The sequence below is a fragment of the Mustela nivalis genome, assembly GCF_964662115.1.
Source record: "Mustela nivalis genome assembly, chromosome: 7".
In the NCBI taxonomy this organism is placed as follows: Eukaryota; Metazoa; Chordata; class Mammalia; order Carnivora; family Mustelidae; genus Mustela; species Mustela nivalis.
In genome coordinates, this window is record NC_139026.1 from 12,604,528 (window position 1) to 12,622,745 (window position 18,218).

The following is an 18,218-nucleotide window of genomic DNA, read 5'->3' on the forward strand; positions in this document are numbered from 1 at the left end:
TAAATATTAGAAGACTAAGTGAACATGTGTATTTTAGATGCTGAAAACCCCAATCATGATCTTTCCCTCTAATTCCAGAATGCTGGCATTCATATCTTCTAGAAGATTCTTTTAAGAAGAAAATAAGATAGAAAAGATAAAAATGTTTAAGTATCAGCCCTGAATATTCTACATTGAGGTAATACAGGTTTTGAAAAAAGAGAACAATTAAGGAAGAGGAGACATCAAAAAATAGCTTAAGAATATATGAAAAAAAATAGGAGGAGGAACAAGAAGGCAGAGGAAAGGAAGACCTAAATATCATTGGGTCACAGGAGTTCAGCTAATTATTATCAAACAATTCTGAACACTAACAAACTCAATAGGCAATCAAAGAGAAGAAGAACAGCAATTCTAGGAACAGAAAAGTGACCACTTTCTGGAAGATAAGATGTGTGGAGAAGTGAATCCAAGGCGATACATGGGAAGATAGACCATGTGGGGAGGGCTGGCTCCCTGCAAGTGAGAGAGCAGCAGAGCACGATATAGAATCTTTAGATGTCTGCTCCACTGAGGGACATTGCTCCAGAGGCTAAGTGGGGTGGAAGGGGGGCAGGGGGGTGGGGTGTGGAGCCCTCACATGGACAGTGTGGTCTCAGGACCCATGGGGTCACAGAAAGACCAGGGGTGTCTGAGTGTGACAGAGCTGCTATGTATCGCTGCAGGGAAGATGGCTACAGAGACAGAGACAAGCAGTGCACTCTCGTCTCAGGGTTACCTTAAGCCATGATCCAAGGCACAGTCAGACCACTGCTTTTTGAGCAGGGAACCCACAAGTGGCAAATCTGGGGAGACTCACCTTCCTCCTCTGGAAGGAGCAGCATGGCATGAATCTGCTGGGTTTGGGGACTCCAAATGGGGCTGAGCACCAGGTGTAGAAATGCTTGGTCACATGCTGGATGAGCTCCATGTGCAGCTGGAGACCAGGGAGAGACACTGAGGAGAGGGGGCCTGAGATCTCAGCTCCTTCAGGCTGGAGATTGGGAGGCTGCCATCTTCATTCCCATCCTCCAGAGCTCTACAGAAAGCATTCAGGGAACAAAAGCTCCAGAGCATGAACCTGAGAAGATTACTTAGCCTTACCCTTGACAAAGGCCTTGCAGTTCCACCTTGGGCAAAGACACTTGAAAATCACTGCAACAGAACCCTCCCCCAGAAGGTCAGCAAGAAAATCCAGCCAAGACCAAATTCAAAGATCAAAGAGAACTGCAGAACTCCAGAGCTAGGGGGAAACAACACAGAATTCATGGCTTTTCCCCCATGTTTCTTTAGTCTTTCAAAGTTAAAAGTTTTAAGTTTTATTATTTTCTTATCCAATTTTTAAATTATTCCTCTTCCTCATTTTAACATTTTTAAGTAGTTTATCTTATCAACTTCTTAAAAATCTTTTTTTTTAAATTTTTGTTCTTATAGTCATATTCTATCCCTTAATTATATTTAACCTTTTTTTATATACATATAGGTTTTTCTTTCTTCAAAATTTTGAGATACAGTTTTTTCTAACAGATCAAAATATATCCTAAATCTAGCACATGGCTTTGTTCTAGTCTCCTACCTGATCACATTCTCTCCTCTTTTTATTTTTTCAACCAACTTCTTATATTACCAATTCCTTTTTTAGAATCTTTTTAAATTTTCATCTTTACAGTCATATTCCATCCCTTCATTATGTTTACCCCTATTTTTGTATATATATATGTTTTTCTTTCTTTTTTTTTTAAAGATTTTATTTATTTATTTCACAGAGAGAGATCACAAGTAGACAGAGAGGCAGAGAGGCAGGCAGAGAGAGAGAGAGAGGGAAGCAGGCTCCCTGCTGAGCAGAGAACCCGATGCGGGACTCGATCCCAGGACCCCGAGATCATGACCTGAGCCGAAGGCAGCGGCTTAACCCACTGAGCCACTCAGGCACCCCTGTTTTTCTTTCTTTAAAATTTCAGGAGGCAGTTTCTTCTAATAGACCAAAATACACCCAAAATCAAGTGTGTGGCTCTGTTCCATTCACCAGTCCAATATATATATATATATATATATATATATATATATATTTCCTCCTTTCTTCTCCCCTCTCTCCCCATTTTGGGTCTCTCCGAGTTTGGTTAGTGTATATTTTCCTGGGGTTGTTGGTACCCTTTTAGTATTTTGCTCTCTAATCCATCTATTCTTATCTGGATAAAATGACAAGGAAGAATTCACCTAAAAAAAAAAAAAAGAAGAAGAAGAACAAGAGGCAGTACCAAGTGCTAGGGACCTAAGCAATATGGACATTAGTAAAATGTCAGAACTAGAGTTCAGAATGACGATTATCAAGGTAATAGCTGGGTTCAGAAAAGGGGTCGGGGGAGATACCAGAGAATCCTAGAGAATCCCTTTCTGGAGAAATAAAAGAACTAAAATATAACCAAACTGAAATCAAAAAAGCTATTAATGAGGTGCAAAAAAAAAAAAAATGGAAGCTCATACCGCATGGAGCACAGGGTATTGTACATAAATGATGGCTCTTGGAACACTGCATCAAAAACTAATGATATATTTTATGTTGGCTAAAATAACACATTAAAAAAAGAAGTAATTTTTTTTTGAAAAATGGAGGCTCTTACTGCTAGGATAAATGAGGCAGAAGAGAGAATTAGTGATATAGAAGATCAAGTGATGAAGACAAAAAAGGTGAGAAAAAGATAAAAAAAACTACTGGACCATGAAGCAAGAATTCAAGAGATAAGTGATACCATAAGATGAAACAATATTAAAATAATTGGGATTCCAGAAGAACACAGAGAGAGAGGCAGAAGTTATTTTGGAGCAAATTATAGTAGAGAATTCCCTAATTGATGAAGGGAACAAGCATCAAAATCCAGGAGGCACAGAGAACCTCCCTCAAAATTAATAAAAATAGATCAAGATCCCATCATCTAATAGTAAAACTTACAAGTCTCAGTGACAAAAAGAAAATCTTGAAAGCAGCTCAGGATAAGAGGTCTGTAACATACAATGTTAGAAATATTAGATTGCCAGCAGACCTATTCACAGAGACCTGGCAGGACAGAAAGGACTGGCATGATATATTCAGAGCACTAAATGAGAAAAATACACAGCCAAGAATACTATATCCAGCTAGGCTGTCATTGAAAATAGAAGGAGAGATAAAAAGCTTCCAGGACAAACAAAAATTAAAAGAATTTTTAAAAAATTAAAAGAATTTGCAAACACCAAATGAGCCCTACAGGAAATATTGAAATGGGTTCTCTAAGCAAAGAGAGAACCTAAAAGTAACAGATCAGAAAGGAATAGAGACAATATACAGTAACAGTCACCTTACAGGCAATACAATGACACTAAATTCAATTCTTTCAATAGTTACCCTGAATGTAAATAGGCTAAATGCCTCAATCAAAAGACACAGGTTATCAGAATGGATTAAAAAAAAAAAGACCTATCAATATGCTGTCTACAAGAAACTCATTTTAGACCCAAAAACAATTCCAGATTTAAAGTGAGGGGGTGGAAAACAATTTACCATACTAATGGACATCAAAAGAAAGCTGGGATAGCAATCCTTATATCAGATAAATTAGATTTTAAGGCAAAGACTATAATAAGAGATGAGGAAGGAGACTATATCATACTTAAAAGGTCTGTCCAACAAGAAGATCTAACAATTTTAAATAGCTATGCCCCTAACATGGGAGCAGCCAATTATATAAACCAATTAATAATAAAATCAAAGAAACACATCGACAATGATACAATAATAGTAATGGACTTTAAAACTGCCCTTATTGAAACAGACAGATCATCTAAGCAAAAGATCAACAAGGAAATAAAGTCTTTAAATTATACACTGGACCAGATGGACATCACAGAACATTCCATCCCAAAGCAACAGAATACACATTCTTCTCCAGCACACATGGAACATCTCCAGAATAGATCACATCCTGGGTCACAAATCAGGTCTTAACTGGTACCAAAAAGTTGGGGTCATTTCCTGTGTATTTTCAGACCACAGTGCTCTGAAGCTAGAACTCAGTCACAAGAGGAAAGTTGGAAAGAACTCAAATACATGGGAGCTAAAGAGCATCTTACTAAAGAATAAATGGGTCAACCAGGAAATTAAAGAAGATTGAAAAAATTCATGGAAACAAATGATAATGAGAACACAACTGTTCAAAATCTGTGGAACACAGCAAAGGCAGTCCTGAGAGGAAAATATATAGCAATATAAACTTTTCTCAAGAAACAGGAAAGGTCTCAAATACATAACCTAACCCTACACCTAAAGGAGCTGGAGAAAGAACAAAAAAGAAAGCTAAACCCAGCAGGAGAAGAGAAATAATAAAGATAAGAGCAGAAATCAATGAAATAGAACACAAAAGAACAGGAGAACAGATCAATGAAACTAGGAGCTGGTTCTTTGAAAGAATTAATAAGATTGATAGATCCCTGGCCATACTTATCAAAAAGAAAAGAGAAAGGACCCAAATAAATAAAATTATGAATGAAAGAGGAGAGATCACAACCAACACCAAAGAAATACAAGCAATTATAAGAATATATTATGAGCAACTCTACGCCAGCAAATTTGACAATCTGGAAAAAAATGGATGCATTCCTAGAAACGTCTGAACTACCAAAACTGAACCAAGAAGAAATAGAAAACCTGAACAGACCCATAACCAATAAGGAGATTGAAGCAGTCATCAAAAATGACCCAACAAAAACAAGAACCCAGGGCCAAATGGCTTCCCAGGGGAATTCTACCAAACATTTAAAGAAGAATTAATACCTATTCTCCTAAAGCTGTTCCAAAAAATAGAAATGGAAGGAAAACTTCCAAACTTATTTTATGAGGCCAGCATTACCATCATCCCAAAACCAGATAAAGACTCCACCAAAAAGGAGAATTACAGACCAATATCCTTGATGAACACAGGTGCAAAAATTCTTGCCAAAATACTAGCAAATAGGATCCAACAGTGAAAGGATTATTCACCATGATCAAGTGGAATTTATTCCTGGTCTGCAAGGTGGTTCAACATCTGCAAATCAATCAATGTGATACAATACATTAATAAAAGAAAGAACAAGAACCATATGTTACTCTCAATAGATGCTGAAAAAGCATTTGACAAATTACAGCATCCTTTCTTGATCAAAATTCTTCACATTATAGGTATAGAGGGTACATACCTCAATATCATAAAAGCCATCTATGAAAAACCCACAGGGAATATCATTCTCAATGGAGAAAAACTGAGAGCTTTTCCCCTAAGGTCAGAAACATCGCAGGGTTGTCCACTATCATCACTGCTGTTCAACAGAGTACTAGAAGTCCTAGCCTCAGCAATCAGACAACAAAGAGAAATTAAATGCATCGGAATCAGCAAAGAAGTCAAACTCTCACTCTTTGCAGATGATATGATACTTCATGTGGAAAACACAAAAGACTCCACTCCAATCTGTTAGAACTTGTACAGGAATTCAGTAAAGTGTCAGGATATAAAATCAATGCACAGAAATCAGTTGCATTTCTATACACCAACAGAAAGACAGAAGAAAGAGAAATTAAGAAGTAGATCCCACTTACAATTGCACCCAAAACCATGAGATATATAAGAATAAACTTAACCAAAGAACCTAAGAAGCAAAGAATCTGTACTCAGAAAACTATAAAATACTCATGAAAGAAATTGATGAAGAAACAAAGAAATAGAAAAATGAAAATCCATGCTCATGGATTGGAAGAACAAATATTGTGAAAATGTTTATGCTACCCAAAGCAATCTACACATTTAATGCAATCCCTATCAAAATACCATCCTTTTTTTTTCAAAATAATTAAACAAATAATCCTAAAATTTACATGGAACCAGAAGAGGTGCTGCATAGCCAGATGAGTGTTGATAAAGAAAACCAAAGTTAGCCGCATCACAATTCCAGACTTCAAGCTCTATTACAAAGCTGTAATCATCAAGAGAGTATGGTATTGGCACAAAAACAGACACACAGATCAATGGAACAGAATAGAGATCCCAAAAATGGACCCTCAACTCTATGGTTAACTAATCTTTGACAAAACAGGAAAGAATATTCAATGAAAAAAAGACAGTCTCTTCAACAAATGGTGTTGGGAAAATTGGAAAGCCACATACAGAAGAATGTAACTGGACCATTTCCTTACACCACACACAAAAATAGACTCAAAATGGATGAAAGGCCTTAATGTGAGACAGGAATCCATCAAAATCCTTGACAAGATCATAGGCAGCAATCTCTTCGACCTCAGTCACAGCAATTTCTTCCTAGAAACATCACCAAAGACAAGGGCAAGGCAAGGGAAACAACTTCTTCCTAGAAACATCACCAAAGACAAGGGAAGCAAGGGCTAAAGTGAACTATTGGGGCTTCACTGAGATCAAAAGTTTTGCACAGCAAAGGACATAGTCAACAAAACCAAAATACAGTCAACAGAATGGGAGAAGATATTTGTAAATGACATACCAGATAAAGGACTCGTATTCAAAATCTATAAAGAACTTATTGGGCACCTGGGTGGCTCAGTTGGTTAGGCAACTACCTTCGGCTCAGGTCATGATCCTGGAGTCCCAGGATGGAGTCCCACATCGGGCTCCTTGCTGGGCGTAGAGTCTGCTTCTCCCACTGACCTTTCTCACTCATGTTTTCTCTCTCTCATTCTCTCTCTCTCTCTCTCAAATAAATAAATAAAATCTTTGAAAAAATAAATAAATAAAATCTTAAAAAAAAAAAAAACAACTTATCAAACTCAACACCCAAAGAACAAATAATCTAACCAAGAAATGGGCAGAAAACATGAACAGACATTGCTACAAAGAAGACATCCCGATGACCAACAGACACATGAAAAAGCATTCCACATCACTCAGCATCAGGGAAATACAAATCAAAACCACAACGAGATATCACCTCACACCAGTCAGAATGGCTAAAATTAACTAAGTCAGGAAATGACAGATGTTGGTGAGGATGCAGAGAAAGGGGAACCCTCCTATGCTTTTGATAGGAATGCCAGCTGGTGCAGTCACTCTGGAAAACAGTATGGAGGTTCCTCGAAAAGTTGAAAATAAAGCTACCCTATGACCCAGCAATTGCACTACTGGGTTTTTACCCTAAAGATACAAATGTAGTGATCTGAAGGGGCACGTGCACCCCAATGTTTATAGCAGCAATATCCACAACAGCCAAATTATGGAAAGAGCCTAGATGTCCATCAACAGATGAATGGCTAAAGAAGATGCAATAGATATATGCAATGGAATATTATGCAGCCATCAAAAAACCCCAAAATCTTGCCATTTGCAATGACGTGGGTGGAATTAGAGAGTATTATGTTAAGCAAAATAGGCCAATCAGAGAGAGACAATCATCATATGGTCTCTCTGATGTGAGTAATCTGAGAAGCAAAGCAGGAGGTCATAGGAGGTAGGGAGGGAAAAAATGAAACAAGATGGGACAAGAGAGGGAGGCAAACCATAAAAGACTCTTAATCTCAGGAAACAAACAATGTTACTGGTGTGGGGGATAGAGTGGGGGAGTTATGGACATCGGGGAGGGTATGTGCTATGGTGAGTGCTGTGAATTGTGTAAGACTGATGATTCTTAACTAATCTTTGACAAAACAGGAAAGAATATTCAATGAATATTCTTTCAGGGGTACAGGCCTGTACCCCTGAAGCAAATGATACATTATATGTATTATATGTTAATTTTTAAAAATAATATAGAAAAATAACTTGATTTTCCATATTTGAAAATTTACCAAATCTTCAGCATAATGGAAAAAAAATGAACCCAAATCCAGTGACATAATTATGAATGTTTGCAGCATCAGTGATAAAGAGGTTTTTAAAGATTTAGCAACAAGAACAATAACAAAGATCCACATACAAAGGCTAAGCAATCAAAAAGGCTTCAGACTTCTTAATAACGGTACTGGATACTAGAAGGCAGGGAATAAGGCAAAGAAATGCCCTTAAAATTCATAAGGAAGTTTATTCCAAGCTATATTTTTATACCTAGCTAAACTTTTGATCAAAAGCCAGTATAGAATTAATTTTCACACATGCAAAGAATTTTCTTAAGTCTTTTATGACTCCTTTCTTCAGAAGCTACTGGAGAATATGAATCACAAAATAGATGGAGTAAATCAACAAAGATGTTGTGGGATATTAGAAATAGGAGACAGGGCCCAAGAGAGAAAGGTGAAAAGAAGCCCAGAATGACTAATAAGGAGGATTCCTGGGTGAAATCTATGCCCCAGGCATTAAAAAGGCTAGTAGTCCAGGGTGATCAGAACTAAAGACTCAGAGTATTATTTGCAAAGATTAAATAGCTGAGAAATATCTAGAACATCTGTACATCTTGAGAAAAGAGGAGATTTGGACAAATGGAAACGACTCGGGATTGAATTATAGATAAGAACATAGAAGACTAAGCAAAGGGGGAAACAAGATCAGTAATAGCTCTGAGGAACACAAAACTTGTACAGAGAAGGAAAAATAATAATAAATTACTACATGGCACAGCTGTGAATAGCATTCACATAGCACGATGATGTCAACACAGAAGTTGATATAACCAAAACTGTGGTGGTTAAGATGATCACAAGGACAGGAGGATGGCAGGAATATGCATGTTTGGTGAGACCAATGGGAATTCTTAAATAATGTCTAAAACAGAAAGAAATCAACAAGTTGGTATCAACGTGGACAGGACTGGAGGAGATTATGCTGCGTGAAATAAGTCAAACAGAGAAAGTCAATTATCATGTGGTTTCACTTACTTGTGGAGCATAAGGAATAACATGGAGGAGAAGGAAAGGAAAATTGAATTGGGGGAATCAGAGGGGGAGACAAAGCATGAAAGACTGTGGACTCTGAGAAACAAACTGAGGGTTTTGGAGGAGATGGCAATGGAGGGTAAGCTTGGTGGTGGGTATTATGGAGGGCACGTATTGAATGGAGCACTGGGTGTGGTGCATAAACAATGAATCTTGGGACACTGAAAAAGATAAAATTAAGATATTAAAAAAACAAGTTGGTATCTAGCTGGTTATTTAGAAACAGAAATAAACATCAAAATTAAGATCTAAAATTTAAATTATTGCTTGTGGTGAAAGGAAAGTTCAATGAGAGACAGAGAGAGAATGGATGTTTTATGTCAAAATTTGGTACAAATATTTTACTTTGTAAACAATATGCATGAATAATAATGTTTTATTATAGCGAGATCTAAAGTGTACTTAGGTCAAGCCATGTACACATGCTAGATACTCTGATTTTCACAGCAACATTAGAAGGTTTGCCTTATTATTACTTGCATTTTCAGATGAGATAACTGAGACACAGAGGGATTTAATAATTACTGTATGATTACAGGGCTCATAAGCAGCACAGCTGGGATATAATTCAAGGAAGTTGCTTCGAGAGTGACCACTCTTGAATGTTATACCAAGAGCTCTTCAACTTGTCCAAGTCATTGACCTCTGGCATTCTGGTGAAGCCCAGGGACCCATTCATTTCAAATGTTCCAGCCGGAAGCAGCAGCATGTGTGAAGATGCACAGCTGTGAGCTGCAGAAGTGGTGTCCATAGGACCACAGTTATTCCAGATTGTTAGAGGGACAGGTTTTCCCTTCTCTTGATGTCTTCCCTCTTTCCCCCCTTTACTCACTCCATCCTGGGGGAAGTGAACCCTTCATCCTCTTGTGAGCAAATTACATGCAAAGAGCAGGAGTCCTGTGTATCACCATATCATGCATTTTACACTTGCTGGTTGAAGACTCCCTGAGCCAGGATTGTCTGTGGCTGGTTGGATAACTTGCCTGCTTCAAGGGTATCAGCTAGCAGGCTCATGCCACTCACACAATCCGTGTCCTCTAACTTAACTCTTACCAGAATGAGAAGTGGTATTTTGGTATCCTGACTCCCTTGAGTTATTTTTCTTTACTTATGCAAAACCTGGATGAGGGAGAATAATATTTGCCCTTCAGAGACTCCAAAAACCACATCTCAATTTTAAAAAATATTGTACTTACTTATTTGAGAGACAGAGAGAGAGAATATAAGCAGGGAGAGGAGCAAAGGGAGAGGGACAAGCAGACTTCCTACTGAGAGCCCAACTCTGGGGCTCAATCTCATGATCCTCAGATCATGACCTGAGCCAAAATGAGTTGTTGGACACTTAACCGACAGAACCACCCAGACACCCCACCACAGCCCAATTTTAAGTATTGAATGGAAGGCGAGGCCAGATATAAAACTTGGGTGAGAAACAGAAGAGAGACTGACCAGGGAGACTGCTGTGATCCATGCTTTGGAATTCTGATTTTAACTTGAGGGCCAAAATAATCCTTTGGATTATTTAAATAATCCTTTGGATTATTTAAAACCAAATTAAAAAAATAATAAAACCAAAGGATTTAAAGTAAGTGAGTAACATAGCCAGATGTACATGTTGGGAAAAAAATTATTCAGTAGAAGAATGGATTGGAGCCAAGGCAAGACTAATACAGAGAGATGAATTCAAATTCTATAAAACCTGTCCAGAAATCAGGTTGAGGAAGCAGATCTGAAGGGGTAGTTATGGATTCTAGGAATTCCTTTATGTGACCTCCACCAAATCCTCCCATTCTGTCCCAACTGCAGGCAAGAAATAAGGTCTCTTCTCAGAATTCCATTTCCTTTTGTTCCTAACTTTTTTTTTCAAGATTTCAATTATTTATTTGAGAGAAAGAGCATAATATTGAGAGAGAGCACAAACAGGGCAGAAGGAGAGGAGAAGCAGACTATCTCAGAACCCTGGGATCATGACCCATCCCAAAGGCAAACACTTATCCAACTAAGTCACCCAAGCACTCCTCCCTTACCGTCTTTGTATTTTCGCTATTCTTTATAGTTAACTGGTATGTTTTTTTTTTTTATTTTCTTGGATTAATACAGCTTTTTTTTTTAATTTTATTTATTTAACAGAGAGAAAGATCACAAGCAGGCAGAGAGAGAGAGAGAGAGGAGGAAGCAGGCTCCCTGCTGAGCAGAGAGCCCGATGTGGGGTTCGATCCCAGGACCCTGGGATCATGACCTGAGCTGAAAACAGGCTTAACCCACTGAGCCACCCAGGCGCCCCTGTTAACTGGTATGTTTTACCTAACCAACCAGACTGTCATTTCACAACAACAGAGACTTTGACTGATTCCTCTTTATTAACCTCACTGACCCTAGTCAGAGTTAACCATACATAAATCCAGAGAATGGATTCATTTTTATAATTAGGAAAGAAAAGATTCTGGCAAAATCAGGGAAAGGTGAGCCTGAAAAGGGGGTTGTAGCAGTTAGCTATTGTAGCATAACAAACCATCCCCCAAATGGAGTAACTTAAAATGGCAACCATTTCTTAGTGCTCACTGATTTACAGGTGACGAGTGGTTCTGTTGACCTGAGCCCAGGATGGACTTACTAATTGGCCTCAGTCATGTATCTGTGATCATTTGACAAGTGGCCAAAGATCGATCAAGGAAGGATGGCTATCATCCAGGTGAAGAAGGACTCTTGAACCACGTGTCTCTCATCATCCAGCCTGCTAGTCTGGATTTGTTCTCACAGTGGCAAGCCAAGTTTCCAAGGGAGCAAACAGAAGGATTCAAGGCCACTTAACGTGGAATGGTAGCACTTCTATATTCTATTGGCCAAAGCGAGTTGCAAAACCAGCCCAAATTTGAGAGATGAGCAAGTAGAGATGGAAGGAACTCCAAAGTCACACTGTCCAGGGCAAAGAGACAGAGAGGGATGGAGAATGGGGGACATTTCTGCAAACATTATGCTCCTGGGAATTTTCAGGCACAGCTCTGGCTGCAGCAAAATAATCCCCTTACCAGCAGCGACCATGAGAAACATTTGCTTGATGATCATCGATGAGGAGGAGGAGGAGGAGGAGGAGGAGGCTGAAGAGGAGGCTGAAGACAAGAAAAAACACTTTAAGTCTTCATCACAATAATATGAAAATCTCATCTTCATGCAGAGAGGTCCTTTACTCAAAGTTAGCTGGAGGCGATAAGAGGTCCTTTACTCAAGGTTAGCTAGAAACACATATAAGCAGTCACCATATGGAATGCAAGACAGCTAGCTAGGGCCCCCACTGTAGGGGAAATTTGCCAGAAGTTTCCTTCCTTGGCTGAGAGCTGCAGGAGGCTTTTCATCTAGGTTTGTTTTCCCTGTTGCATCTTTCTCTGTTCATCCTATTTGATTATTCCTATGCCTGTTAAGTCTATTTTTCAGATTTAGTTCATAATGTTTTATAATAAAAGACTTTTTCTCACCGCTTTATAGGGACATGGAGAGGATTAACAGTTAATTTAATGTTTGCAAAATGCCTCAAGCACCTTGGAATTAAACATGTCATGTGCAAATAAATAAAGGCTTTAGAGTATAGAGACATTGGTCTTCTCTGAGTTACATGCTCAGAGTGTTAAATGCACACATGCATACAGCCAGCTGGAAATCTGCTGATTCCACCATACAGGAACTGGGTGACCCCAGAATTTGTTCCTCCATGTGTGTGGTATTAGCAGGAAGAGATGTGAGCCAAAATTCCATCATCTACCACATTTTCTATCTATATGTGAGGGGTATGAAAACCAATAGAAATGCTCAGTGTATGATGATCCAAAGACCTCCCCACACAGACACATGCCCCTTTCCAGGATCTAAAAAGCTGACAGGTGGCTGAGCAGTGAGGAGGAGGGTCTGCTTAAAATCAAGACAGCAAGATGTTTGAAGCTTACATAGTGGCAGTGTCTAGCTTATGAACATGTTTTGTTCTGTTTTTAAATTTAATAGATTAATTTATTTTTTAAGTAAGGTTCCATGCTTAATGTGGGGCTCGAACTCATGACCCTGAAATCAAGAGCCAGTCAGGTGCCCCAATGAACATGTTTTTATGTTGATAACCAGTTTATTGGCACTACCCTCTCTGAGTACTGTAGACAGGACTTCCACCCATGCTACCCGGTTCTAGTTTCTTGACTCTCAGCTAACTGAAGATCTCCTGAGAACACAGCATTCATGGTAGCCTGAGGTTCAGGGACCCCATAACTTGTAATTTAGCTGAAATTACACGTGCATTTAATTTGCCTGTGAGGACTGCCCTGAAACCATCTAAAATGTCTTCTCTTTGGAAATCACTTTTCCTACACAACTCATGCATGAATAGATTCTTAGAGTAAAACTCATAGTTGCCAGGTGTGTGGACTTATAATCAGATAAAGCAGACCAGATGAGAGTCTCCAATTTCTCAGTCTACCCCTCCAACCACATGGTGCACTTTTAAAAATCATCTTTTAGAGAGAGAGAGAGCACAAGCAGGGAGGGGTAGAGGGAGAGAGAGAATCCCAAGCAGGCTCCATACCCAGCGCAGAACCCAATGCGATGAGGCTGGATCCCACAACCCTGAGATCATGACCTGAGCTGAAATCGAGAGTCAGATGCTTAACTGACTGAACCACCCAGGTGCTCCAGTTTTTAAAGAGACTTCTTTTTTTTTTTTTAAGATTTTATTTATTTGACAGAGATCACAAGTAGGCAGAGAGGCAGGCAGAGAGAAGCGGAAGCAGGCTCCCCGCTGAGCAGAGAGCCCGATGCAGGGCTTGATCCGAGGACCCTGGGATCATGACCTGAGCCGAAGGCAGAGGCTTTAACCCACTGAGCCACCCAGGCGCCCAGAGACTTCTTTTTAATTAGAGCAGTTTTAGGTTCACAGAATTAAGAGGAAGATACAGAGATTTCCTATATACTCTCTGATCCCGTACATGTGTGGTCGACCCAGTATTTGTTAGAATCACTGAACCTACATGGATATGGTTTGCTCAGAGCCTCTAGTTTACGTTGAGGTTCGCTCTCCATGTTGTACATTCTGTGGTTTGGAAAATGTATAACCTGTATCCGTCATTACAGTAACACACACGGTAGGTTTGCTGCCCTAAATCGTGGCACATGTTTGGTGAATTGTTTTTCCTTCAAGGATGCCCATGGTTTTCTCTTTGACCAGATTAGGGGAACAGAAACAGGAGGATAGCAGACCCTATGAGTAGCCCCGACTTCCAAACGTTAGGAGAAACAAGAGATGGAAGTTGGACAAAGAAACCAACATATGTTGAGCATCTCTAGACACCAGTTAAGTTCCATTTTCCTGCCTTACCTCATTTAATCCCCCAGACCCTGTGAGATGGATGTCTTCACCTATGCTTTAATCATGAAGTCAATAAGGCTAAGTTTCTCATATAGCTCTTATATTTTTCTAAGATTTTATTTACTTATTGGTCAGAGAGAGAGAGAGCTCACAAGCAGGCAGAGCGGCAGGCAGAGGCAGAGAGAGAATCGGGCTCCCCACCAAGCAAGGAGCCCCATGCGGGACTCGATCCCAGGGCCTAGGATTATGACCTGAGCCGAAGGCAGCGGCTTAAGCCAGTGAGCCACCCAGGCGTCCCACTCATATAGTTCTTAAATGGACTATAAACTCCTTGAGGAGAGGGCAGTATCTTACTCATCTGTACACCTCCCTGTACTTAGCACAGGACCTGGAAGAAAGTATTTGGTACATAGGTGCTAAAGGAAAATTAAGGAAAAAACAGAGGGGGAATTCAAATCCGTCCCTATTGGTCTCCAAAATCTGTGCAAGTTTCTACAAAACCAACTGTGTGTGTGTGTGTGTGTGTGTGTTTAAGACTACAGAATTTTCATCCTGGGACAGAAAATGCCCAAATATGAAAGTCTGCTAAGCTATTTGCCTGTCCCCCCCTTCCTTCCTGAAAATAAAGGATGAGTAGAATGCATCTTCTTTGACAGTACAAGGATGTTTTTTATTCCTCTTACACACTTACATTCTGGCCATTTCCTACTGCCAGAAACCAGTGCTGAACTACAGATTGCCAGTAAATCCATTCATGCTTCTTATAGAAAGACCTCTGGATAAGAACCTTGAATTCAAGGCAAACTACCTATTTAGATTTGAGAACTATATACAGATAGGAAATTCTCCTTTTATTACTAGTTAGGACTCTGAACCCTATCCTGCAAAACCCAATGTGACCTTGCCCCATGGCAGCACCAGGCCCTAATTTTCTACCCTCTCTTCCTTACTCACTGGGCTCCTAATGCAAGAGCCTCCTTGGTATCCCTTGGACAATTGCACACAACTTTCACCACAGGGCCTTTGCATGTGCTATTCCCTCTGCCTGGATCTCTCTTACTATAAAAATTATATTTCCCATTTCCTTCAGGTCACTGCATAAATGTCTTCTTATGAAGACATTTTGTGTTCCTGAACACAATTATCTCAAATTCCACCCCCCTTTTCCCATCATTCTCTGTGGCTATTTGCTTTTTTCATAGTCTTAAGACACCCCCTGCAACATATCACAGGTGGATTTCTTTCTCCCACAAGGATGCAAGAGCTTGATTTGCTCACAGTTCTACCTTCAGGGCCTAAAACAATGCCTGGACATACGGACACACAGTATCTTCTGAACGAAAGAATGGAATTCCCATCACAGAAGGCAAACACATGTGCCTTCACTCCTCTCTTCTGTGTCCATTTCAGATCTCACTAACTGATTGTAGTAACCACTCCTGCTAAATCAGGATAGAGTCGCAGAATCCTCTTTAGGCAGCAGCTAGCAACCCACTGAGGGGGGCACATGAAAAGAAAGTGATGTACCTTCTGAGGTCAGAGAGATCTTCTGCCCTGGTGATGTGAACTGGGCCACAGATCAGTCAGGGGACCCTCCTTTGTCCCTCTAGCTTCAGGCCAAGGCCAGACCTAGCCAAGTGGCTCATCCCTTTGTCTTTTTTTTTCCTCTGAGTCCACAACCTAGTTCTCTGACTGGGTCCAGATACATACTGGAGCCTGCTTGGAGGGCCCACGACAGCAAATTGTGCCCATCTTTTCCAAGTGTGTGCTACAAATCAGGGCTTTTTTTTTTTCTTTTCTTTTCTTTTTTCCTTTTTTCTCTCTTTTTTTTTCTTTTTGAGAGGGAGTTGTGAAACCAGCACACCACTTCTAAGACCCTCTGAGTTCCCGTAACCAGGGGAACTGTAGGAACCTACATGGATACGGTTTCCTTCCTTATCTAGAGCAGGAGTGACCCAAGCCACTCATGGGAGGCTTCTGTCGCAGAGCGCCCCCATCTGGTTTCTGTTTGACCTTACGAGGCATCTGGAGGTGAGGGAAGGTGGGCATCCCAGCAGGAAGCAGTCTGGGTCACCCGAGGGACAGAGAGAACAGCAACTTGCCCATGGAAGAAAGGAGGCTTTTGCCTCTTTGTTCCTTTCATGGAAACCCCTACTCCATTCTCATAAGTGGCTGGGGTCAGGTTGTTTTTTTAAAATTTATTTATTTTAGAAAAGGGGGGAGCATGAGTGGGAGAGGCAGAGGGAGAGGAAAAGAGAAACCCAAGCAGACTCCATGCTGAGTACAAAGTCCAACGTGGGGCTCAATCCCACAGCCCTGACATCACAACCCCAGGGGAAACCAAGAGTTGGACACTCAACCAACTACACCACCCCAGCACCCCTCAGCTGGGGACCATCTAAGAGTCCCTCCATCCAGGTGGGGAAGTGAGGTTTGAGGGAGGAAGGGACCTGGGGGGACTCTAGAGAGCAGCATCTGAGTGTGGTTTTTGTATTGTCTGCCCCAGAACCCCAAAATGTACATTAAATTTTCACTACTGTAGCAGCATTCCTCATGTGCTGATCAAACTCAGAAAATGGGATTTAGAAAACGCATTTCTATAAGCATAACAAAATGATTCTTACGAGCATGACAAGTGATTATTCGCCTTGCTGACATGAATCAGACTCTCTTAGGGAGAGCATTTAAAATGCACATGCCCAAAAATTTAAAAAAAAAAAATGCACATGCCTGAGCCTCATGTTGGGAGATTCTAAGTCTATAGGTCTAGGGTAGGGCCCTATATTCCATGGTTGGATAAAATTTCCTAGGTGATTTTGATGTTAATCCAAGTTGGACTTTGCAATAAGCATAGATTTTCCCCTCCTTTTTTTGGGTTGTCTTTGCAAGATGAGCGCTTTTTTTAATTCTTTACTTCTTTGCAAGAGAACATGAGTTCCTTCATCAGATAAACACTCCTTTTCTCTCTCTTCTTTAAAAAAATTTTTAGAAGATTTTATTTATTTGACAGAGAGAGAAAGAGCTCATGCAGGGGGAGCAGGAGAGGGAGAAGCAGGCTCCCTGCTAAGCAGGGAGCCCAGTGCAGGACTCAATCTCAGGACCCCATGGATCATGATCTGAGCTGAAGGCAGATGTTTAACCGACTGAGCCACACGGATGGCCCAAGATAAACACTCTTAAACACACACTGAATGCTTAATGTGAGCAGGCGTGATGCTGTGCTCAACAGATGGAAACTTACTGCAGAGGTAGATGGTACTATTGTTCCCATCTCAGAGATAAGGAAACTGAGGCCACAGAGACTAAGCCAGAATTTACACCCAGGTTGTTTGATACTAGAACCTACACCCTTAATCACTAAGCTTACTGCCTCCCAAAGACTTCCAGAAATAAAAACACAAAAAATTTAATTTGAAAATCTCACTGACTGAGCAAAAGGGTTTAAAAAAAATAACGAATCCTAAACATTTCACTAAAATGTCAAATTCCATTTTTCTGGGTTTTCCTCATATAGAAGTTGGACTGGTTGAAATAGATTTCTATGGGTGGAACGCAAATCAGAATAATTGGTTTGAGTAGAGCAAAGTAACCAATAAATTAGCTTGAACATGACCTTTCAGAGGCGGCCTCTATTTTGATTCCATTCTCCGGCCCCGAATTGTCGCCTGCTAATTGGTGGTTTGTTCTCCAGTCAGGCTGCCTGTTTGTGACACCGGGTAAGGCATTATGAGATAATCTACTTTCTGTGACTTCACACAGTTCCCATGACAACCGTCAATGCCATTTCCCTGCAGAGCAGCTGCTTCATTTATTCCAAATGTGTTGCAGGAATGTAAACATCTTCAATAAAAATGTCCAGTAACATGACAGTCCAGGCAAAGAACGACATTTATATAATTACAAATGGGAAATGACCTATAATTATCCCAAATTCTTTCCCCCTGGACTAAACCAGGAGAG

The 18,218-nt window shown here is 40.2% G+C and overlaps 1 long non-coding RNA gene across 1 annotated transcript in view; it reads right to left on the minus strand.

Annotated features, from left to right (window-relative positions):
• The window catches only part of LOC309868769, a 40,524-nt gene extending 22,588 nt beyond the window's left edge, over positions 1–17,936 (minus strand). Inside the window, exons 1-2 of the long non-coding RNA XR_014313836.1 lie at positions 17,872–17,936; positions 839–1,057 (exon numbers count right to left, since the gene is read on the minus strand). This is a non-coding gene — a long non-coding RNA (uncharacterized lncRNA). The remainder of the gene's footprint in view (positions 1–838; positions 1,058–17,871) is intronic.
• Between the last annotated feature and the right edge of the window lie 282 nt (positions 17,937–18,218).